Source organism: Fukomys damarensis, unplaced genomic scaffold, assembly GCF_012274545.1.
Source record: "Fukomys damarensis isolate Sample0158 unplaced genomic scaffold, DMR_v1.0_HiC HiC_scaffold_38, whole genome shotgun sequence".
Classification (NCBI taxonomy): Eukaryota; Metazoa; Chordata; class Mammalia; order Rodentia; family Bathyergidae; genus Fukomys; species Fukomys damarensis.
The window spans coordinates 30,169,458-30,176,630 of NW_022900950.1; positions in this window are offsets into that span (position 1 = coordinate 30,169,458).

Below are 7,173 nucleotides of genomic sequence, written 5' to 3' on the forward strand. Positions count from 1 at the left end.
ATCTATCTAGAATATATAAAGAACTCAAAACAAGCAGCACACCCCAAAATATAAAGACCCGATTCAAAAATGGGCATCTGAAATGAATAGACATTTCTCAGACAAAGAAGTAAAAGAAGCAAGTAAACACATGAAAAAATGTTCTACATCACTGGTCATTTGAGAGATGCAGATGAAAACAATACTGAGATTCCACCTCACCCCACAAAGAATGGCTGCTATCAAGAAATCAACCAATAACAAATGTTGGCAGGGTTGTGGGGAGAAAGGAACCTTTCTCCATTCTTGGTGGGAGTGCAGACTGGTGCAACTACTATGGAAATCGATATGGAGATACCTCAAAGAGCTGGGACTAGAGGTTCCATTTGACCAAGCCATCCCTCTGCTGGGTATCTTTCCAAAACAATTAAAAGAATCATATCACAGTGATATATGCACACCTATATTTATAGCAGCACAGTTTGTAATAGCTAAAACTTGGAAACCATCCATTTGCCCATCATTTGGAAACTAGATAAAGAAGATGTGGTTTTTCTATAAAATGGAATACTACTCAGCCATAAAGAATGAGAAATTACATTCATTCATAGGTAAATGGATACATATTGAGGATATACTCCTAAGTGAAATAAATAAGTCACATGTGTAAATACTGAATAGTTTCTCTGGTGTGAAAAACTATAATAGTAGATAAGATCCTAATGAGATAATTGACTGTGAAATAGGAAGAAAAGGGCTAAAGGTGTAGGGAAAGTGGGAAGGTTAGGGGAAAGGTAATAAGGGAAAAAATATGAGAAAATGAAGGAATGGAAATAAAGTGTTTGTAAATGGGGAGGGAAAAGGGGGGTGAAGGGAGGGCAGGGATAAGGGGAAAAAATGAGAACCAAGACTTGTCATGTAAAGGTACAAGATCCCAGTAATGAATGTAACTGTACTGTATACCTAAAATTTACCAATAGACTCAATTAAAAAAATTAAAAGTATGCAAAAATAGTCAACATAAAACAAGTAGACATACAAGTGTATCTCATGCTAACAAGAATGGACTGGCTGAAATGAAACCCGCTTGAGTGATGCTCGGGATAGCACCACCCCAGTGATGCTGGGGTGAACTGTTAAGTGTTTAACACGCAGGTTTTGGGAGGGAAGGGCCAGATCCAAGATATAGCACTGCAAATGACTGAATACTAATGACTGAATACTAATGAGTAATGAGGTTGGGCTGTTGTACACGGCCTGTGGGTCACCACCACAAGCCTTTGCATTGCCACTGATGAAAATTCTAAGGCATTAAGTATATCTCAAAAAATATTACACCATAGTGAAGGATGGATTCATAGCTATATTTAAAGTTATTTTGTCCTCAACTTAGAAGAAAACACCAGGTGATGATTTCTTGGATATGATATGAAAGGCACAGCCAAAATAAGCAAAAAGAGGTAAGTAAGAGTATGTCAAATTAAAAACCTGATTTAGACAAAAGACTTGCATAAACATTTCTCAAAGAAGACATAAAAATATTCAGTAGCTAATGAAAAAGTGCTCAATATTAAGGTGCTTAAGGAAATGCAAATCAAAACCACAATGAAATATCACCTCAACTATATTTGGATGGCTATTTAAAAAAGGATAATTGTTGGCAAGGTGGTGTAGACCAGGGAACATGGTATACTTTTGGTAGGAATGTAAATTGATGTATCCTATGTATAAGTCAATATAGAGGTTCCCCCTCAAAAATTAAAAATAGAACTTACTTTGGTCCAGCAGTGCCACTTCTGTATATACATATATCCAGAAGAAAGAAGATCGGCATGTCAAAAATACTGTACTCTTATGTTAATTGCAGTATTATCCACAGAGCCAAGATGTGGAATCAACCCAAGTGTCCATCAAAAGATGAAGTGATAAAGAAAAGGTAGAATACACATACAATAGAATGTTGTTCAACTTTAAACAGGAAGGGAATCCTGCCATTTGAAACACGGATGGACTTGGAGGAAGTCAAGCTAAGTGAAATAAACCAGGCTCAGAAAGATGAATAAACAGTGCATGATCTTACTTATAGTGAAAAATAAAATATTCCAAAGAAGCAGAGAACAGAATGGTGATTGTGAGGGATTGGGAGGAAAGAGAAATGGCGAGATGTTGATGGAAAGAGTACACAATTTCAGTTTTCCAAAATAAGTAAGATCTAGACATCTACCACACAATACCTGTATAGGATCTATGAAAGGATCTAAGAGGGTTCATCTTACATGAAGTGTTATTACCACAAATGGAAAAGAACAGAGGGCCAGGGGGAATCTTCTGGAGGTGATGGTAAGACAGTGGCATTGATGGTGATTATGGTCTTATGGGAATATGCTTATTGCCGAGTATATCAAGTTGTATACATTGAATATCTATAGCTTTGTATATGTCAATCATAGAAAATGTATTTTCCTCAAACATAATTTTCTTTGATTCTGTCCTCCTGTCTTTCTATGGCTGACAGAGAAAGTTATGCCCAATTGAAGGGTGTTAGGTTCTTTAACTCTTCCATTCGATGACTCCTAACATCCTGTCTACACAGTTCCTCATTCTTAAAGCCTTGGTGTTTCAACCTGGCTTTTCTAACCTTTGGAACTGCTTTCCTCCTCCTCCTCTAACCTCCCGTCCCTCCTCCTGAGCTTCTCTTTCAGTCTCTCCACTCCATGGTACTAGTTAGTCTCCCTGCCTAGAATCTGTGTGCTGGAAAGCACATAAGACCTGGAGGGGTATTTGGAGAGGTGCAGCATTTGACAATTTCTGTAGTGTAAGTGCTCCCATGGTGGAAGTATTTCAAGACAGTTTACCAAGTCACTCGTAGGGTTCCTACAATCAGCTCTCTGGAATGCTAAGACGTACCTAGCATGTCACTGACTGAATCCTGCCTTGGCTGTACGCTTGAATTCTCCTATTTGCTGTGAAGCTTCTTCAAGTACAGTCTACATTGTTTATACTTCCTGCCCTTGCTCCCTGCCTTAGACATTTACAATCTTGGTTTACCTCTTCAAAATCATTAGTAATCTTTTTGTTATTACAAAAGAAATTCATAAAAAATCCAAAAACAACAGTGACCATTGACAAAAATGAGTAAGCATGTAAGAGAGACACAATCCATGCATTCTGAGTGTCGCCTACACTCTGTCTTGCTTTACTCCAACCTTTCTGCGCCACTGGTCACTAATCACTACTCTTTCTGCCCAGTGTTGAAAGTGGGATCTTAAGGTTTGATTAGGTCACAAGGGCTCTGTCCTCACAAATGGGTTAATGTCATTATGGGAAATGAGTTAATTATCACAGGTATAGTTTTGTGATGAAAGGATCAACTTGGTCTTGCTCTCTCTCTTTCTCCCTCTTCTTCTCTCCTTTCTTCTCCTTCCCCTTTTCCCTTCCCCTCCTTTATTTTCCCATTCCCATCCCATCAACTATCTCACCATGAGATACTTTCCACCCGTGCTGAGGCTTACCAAGAAACCCTCACCATATGCAGACCCTCTATCTTGGACTTTCTAGCTTTCAGAACCATGTGCCAAATACATTTCTGTTCAATATAAATTAACCAATCTTGAAAGTTCTGTTAAAGTGACACAAAAAAGACCAGAATAAAAAGTCTAGAATAGACTACCAGGTTCACATTTAATTCCTATGTCATCTCTGTTTTTCCTGCTTATGTTGCAGAGGCCACATGAAGGCCACCAATCTCATAGATGTGGGTTCCTCTATGTTCTTCACTACACATTCCACTGGTTACATCCCCCAGCTCCCATTTATTCCACTTCCATGCCCACATTTTAGACCATCATTAGCTATAGTCACACCTTCTGGCTTCTAGAGTTGCTCAGAATCACCCTCCAGTTGCCAAGAAACCCAGCTGGAAGATTTATACTTATAAAGGCTAACTTGACCTATTTTACCTTCCTGCTGGGGTATCTTTGATTACACCTCAGGTTGTCCTAAGCCTAGCATGTGAGGCCCTCAGTGACATAACTCCTTGTTATCTTCCAATATTACCTGTCACTGCCAGCATTAACTTGTCTAGGGACTTGACCTATGTATATCTTGGTTGTCTCATCTGTTTCTGCGTATCCAAATATGGCCATCTCAAAGCCAAGTTTGGTTTTTGTTTTTTGTTTTTTTGGTACCAGGGATTGAACTCGGGTCCTTGCACTTGCAAGGTAGGCCACCGAACCGCTGAGCTAAATCCCCGGCCCTCAAAGCCAAGTTTAAATATCACCTCTCTCTCTCTCTTTTTTTTTTTTTATACCCAGCACCTTCACACTGAGTTACATCCACAGCCCTTTTTATTCTTTATTTTGAGACAAGGTCCTGCTAAGTCACTAAGTTGCCCAGGCTGGGTACAAATTTGCAATCTTCTTGCTTCAGCCTCTCAGGGTGCTAGAATTATAGGGTTGCCCCACCATACCTGAGTCTATGAATTCTTTCCTGAGCTGTAAATTATTGCATCTCTGCACTCTCAGAATACCTTGTTGTGACACCATTTTCTGCCTTGCATAACGGTAATCTATTGAAGAAATTAGGCAAATAAATATTTATGAGGTTCATCATTGTCTTAGAACTTTTTCTTAGCTTCTTGAGTTTTTTATAACTCTGGGCAGTGAACAGTGCTCCTTACTAAAGAAAACAGTGACTTCAGACTGAACTCTGAGCACAGCCCATTTGATGCATGTCCATGCTCTTTCTGTTCCACCATGTGTGCCTGATCTCCCTCTGGTTGGTGACTTCCTTGAGAGGAAGGAACTTGTTTCTCATCTTTATACACCTCAACATCCCCAGTGCAGGCTTGGCAGGCAGTGTGCTAAAGACTGAGGGAGGGATGGACTGATTGGCTGAGCTGCCCATTGTTGGTTCCCAGCTGTGCCGAGGACTGCAGCTGTGTATTTCGAGTTGCATATGCTATAAATATCTCACCACCCCTTCACATTGCCATGCTTTTTCCTGCTTTTTGTGTCCTACTTCTGTGGCTCTTAAACTGCAAGCTCTGTGGAGGCAGAGAGGAACCTGTGGGGCTTTTTGTCCGGATTCTAAGCATAACAATCAACAAATGATTTCTGGTGATGAAAATAAGTTGTTTCCCAGGATGAATTATTGCTGCTTCTTAGTCTAATTCCACTTGCATTCTGTCCCTCTCCTTTAATAGCTAGAAACTGCCTGTAGCATTCACTGTGACCTCACCTGTTATGAAAACTGTTTGTTTTGGAGACCCTCAGCATGCTTTAATCAATTCTCCTATCCCCACAGCTAGTGGCCCAGTCTTCATTCCACACAGGTACAGGGCTCCCCTGCTGTCCGCACCGTGGCCCTGCTCCCTTCATTGTGACTGACTTGTCCTGGGTGTCTGCTAGATCACTTAATTAATCTGATAGTCTACTGGGACTAGACAGCGTCACTCCACCTGAGCAGTAAATATTTAAAAAGAGAGAGACTTCTCTGATGTGCAGGTGGCCCAATCCAATGATTTGTATGGGTGGCCCAACACACAGTACTCGTCAACTCCCTGTTGGATTTGCAGCCAGGAAGTGCCTGGCTCTCATTGCTGATCCCAGTAATGATCTGATGCACAACATGACTCACAGGTGGGGCTGATGAAACTAGTGGCAAATACAGTTGTGACTCCCCAAGGTGTAAAGGTGATGCCCCCCTGGGGACTGGGCTCTCCTCTGGGCTAAGAGTGTGGTGGTTAAACCTGACCCAGGCACTGCAAAAATAAGCTTTTCTGACTCCTAGCCTATCAGCCTTGCCTTTGATAGAATGTCATGCTCCTCTGTCCCAGTGACATTGCTGCACCTTTGTGCAAGTAGTCTTCTCTGTCTGCTGGCAGTGATGCCTTACAGCAACAGCAAGGCTCCTTGTGAGCATGTGGGTTGGGGCAGCACAGTCTCACTATCCTGAAGTATAGCCCATCAGACCTCTACATGTACTTTTTTTTTTTTTCAAAAGCACCAGAGTCTCTTATTCCCTTGGTGCTGCTTTGTTATTAGAAAAGTCTTATTTTGCCTCCAAATTCATGTGTAAATCTCACCAAGGCCCTGGCTTTACAGTGGGTGGATTCACGGGCATCAGTGGCTCTGAGCAGCTGTTGTGGGACTTCTGAGTTCTGAATGCAGTGCTCCAGGGACATCTAAGCTCTTGGATGCTTTCTCTGCCTGTTCTCTTTCTGTTCCGACATGTAGGTTATCTCAGCTCTTGCTGTAACTGCTCTGCGTTGTTCTGTAAACAGTTGCCCCTTCTAATCCAGTGTTGATGAGATGTGTTCTAGTTTGTCTGCATATATTCATCTTTATCTCATCAGTGTATCATGAGATGAAATTAACACTATGAAATAAAATTGCTCTACTGCGACTATAGATAGTGCTGATTATCATTGGTTTCTTTGAATGTGAGAAATGTTTCCATTTGTGTCAAGGTGATATATTGAAAAAGGGGGCACATACTTCTGATGGAAAGGTTAGGAATTACTTATACCTGTTAGGCATTAAAGGCAGATATGTAGATAAGTAGACATATATATCATGTATAATTTTATATATGTAATACATTTATGTATTAGTTATATAAATACACAGATGTTCACCTCAAGTACGTACTCAGTGATGGAAATTAAAACCTTTTCTTTCAGGAGAAGAAAACCAACAAGGTCAGACACCAAGGCAGAAGGGGACTGGCTGACCTTCCAAAGCGGGTGAGGTCTGGTCTCCTGTACAAGCAGCAACAGTCATTTAGTCATGTGCTGGTTCCTGGCCTGACACCATGGATTCACCTCAGGCCTCCTCACGTCACCGAGGGGAACAGATGTTCACAGCTGTTCCCCAGCCATCTGCAGAGGCAGGCCTGGCCAAGGGTGTGCTCACAAAGCAAGGCCATGTTGAATTCACACTGAGACATGCTGGAATGTAGCTTTTGAAAAGGCCTGGTTAGTGCACTTGACCTTACAGCTGCCAAGCTCTCAGGGAGTAATCCTTAGCAGAGGCAGCATCCTTGGATCCAAGAACAGCCCAGTCCCGAGTTTGGGTTGGGGGATGAAGAGCTCTGAAACTTCCCATTTAAATTCTGTAACTTTGTGAACAGCTTCTTGATCTCTCAGAATCATGAAAAGTATATGAAATTTTCACTGTAGAGGAAAAAGCATCT